The following is a 2381-nucleotide window of genomic DNA, read 5'->3' as shown; positions in this document are numbered from 1 at the left end:
TAGCTTCTCCTGGAGGTCCTCATCTCGACTGCTCCGGCAGCTGGGTGGTTCACCTGCTTAATTCAGGAATTCCTAGACCTGGAGGAACAATGAGCTTAACCTTCACTGAGCTTCTCTACCCTAGGATAAAAGTTCCTGCTTTAGCCTACTTCCCTATTATGTCCTAAAGGCAGATTTCTGCACGAAGCCAGGGATTGTCCTTGACCAAGGTCAAACTCAAACCATGTGCATGACTGCCCCAATATGGCTCTGTATATTTCCTCCCTTTTTTTATTAATTTGAAAACGAGGAGGTAGAAAACAAGTGGATAAATATCCTTCATAAGAAGGCGGGCCTTAACTAGGAGGGGAAGAATTGACCGTAATTCCTCTTAAATATTGTATAATATCTTTAAGGACAGCCTCTGGACGTTAACCCCTATGCAATTAGGTGCACTTTCTGGGGACTCAGAAGCAGAAATTCACCTCCCCATGCGGTGCCTTGCCTCGCAGTCTCACTGGCACCCATGTTTGTTCATAAACAAACACACATAGATCTGAGTTCTATGTGGCTCCCTTTTTGGAGATCCACTTGTGTAAGTTTTGAAGCCAGGGGGTCTGCAAGTGTCTTTAACAGACACGCAATCCTTCCATCCAGGTGAGCCTGGGTGAAGACAGCCAGTCTGCTTAACAAACAAGGTCAAGAGTTAAAGGTGGAACAGGATTAACTTGTCCCTGAAGTATCCAATTCAGTTGCAAATTAACAACTCAAAAGACACAAAGCTTGGCCTCTGGGGTGGGAGAGGTAGCCTTGTGTATCAAGAGATAAGCTGCTACTTCTCTGGAAAAGTGGAGACTATATTTTAAATTAACACAGCTGGCTGAAGATTGTTAGCCATCTTCAAAATTGGAATCTTCAATATTGGAATTATTTCTAGACCAGTCTTATGGTTGAGTCAGCTGATCACATTAAAGAAAAGAGTCATTATAACTCCTCTTTAGATTTATTTTTTTAAGATAGCTTAACAGTCTCCATGTTCTGTCCCACAAAGTCTAAAAGCTTGAAGCATGGCAATTTATCTAACCCGGGACATTTGACAGTTAAAGTAAGTCAATAACATATACCTAATATAGCTCTTATGTTACCATTGTCTGGGCATTCAGCAAGCCCACAGTCAGCATATCTTCAGCATGCCACACCAATCACTCTGGCAACTAGCATGCTTCTGCAGCATTCTGTGGAAAAAACATAGGGGACATGTCTTCTTCCCCAATATTAAATCAGGTTCATGGCATATGTCAATAAGTGAATTCCTTCATTTCACATAGACATCAATATGCCTAATTACAGGATGTCATATACACTCAGCAAGGAGTTCCTTGGCATCCAAATTTTAAAATTTTCTTAATAATATGCAAGCATAATTTAAATGATATGCACGGGAACACAATTTTCCCTCTCTTCTCTCTTCCAAGAAGATATTGTTTTATTTATTTAAGTTGGAACACAAAGTATATACCATAACATAGGCAATAACTATGTAATTATAGAAAACAAACGTAGCATTTTTAGTTGCTTTTTTCTGTTAGAGCAGTTGCAACTAGAAAGCCTAAAAATGAATCATTAGTCACATGCACATATTTTTAATCTTTTAAATTAGAAATAGGTGTATCATTTTTCTGTAATAATTAAGTCCTCTAGGATTAACATGATTATGTGGTAGAGGTAGAAATTGAGGACGTCAAGAACAAATCTTTATAATCTGATGTGCACAAAAATACAAAATCATTTTTAAGCCATTACCCTTTTGATGATATAAATAATATGATTGTACATCTGATTGTTTCTATATAGCCTGTCTGAGAATAAATTTTATGTGCCTTGCTTAAGCGGTCTTGTCCCGGCACCCTTTAAAAGATCAATTATATATAAGTATATTGTAGCTGTCTCTCTAGCCTTTGGGTTAGCTTTCAAATACCTAAAGGACAGTCATTTAGAGAACATATCCTTTGGAATTTGAATTACATTTGTATAAACGGTAAAAATTAAGAATTAGCAGTATTAAAAATAGAACATTTTTAAGCAATTATAATCCATGAGCTATATATATATTTACTAGTATTAAAAGCTCGATTTTTAACACCTTAAAAATAGCTGCTATAGTATTTGTGCTGAAGCAGGGAAAAACTTAATGGAACATGTGATCTGATGGTAACAAATTATCTTTTGGATAACAATTATTATTTTTGCCTTAAAAGGCTTGCCATTAATAATTTGATTGCTGCTGGAAACAAGGAACAAACAAACGTTTTCTACCTTGAAAACAGGTTTAAGACCTCCTGTGGCAAGCTTAAGATGAGGTTAATATAAGATAAAGCCAATTAATATATCCTAACAATCTT

Source organism: Apodemus sylvaticus, chromosome 1 (assembly GCF_947179515.1).
Source record: "Apodemus sylvaticus chromosome 1, mApoSyl1.1, whole genome shotgun sequence".
NCBI classification, from domain to species: domain Eukaryota; kingdom Metazoa; phylum Chordata; class Mammalia; order Rodentia; family Muridae; genus Apodemus; species Apodemus sylvaticus.
Note: the sequence above shows the minus strand (reverse complement) of the source record.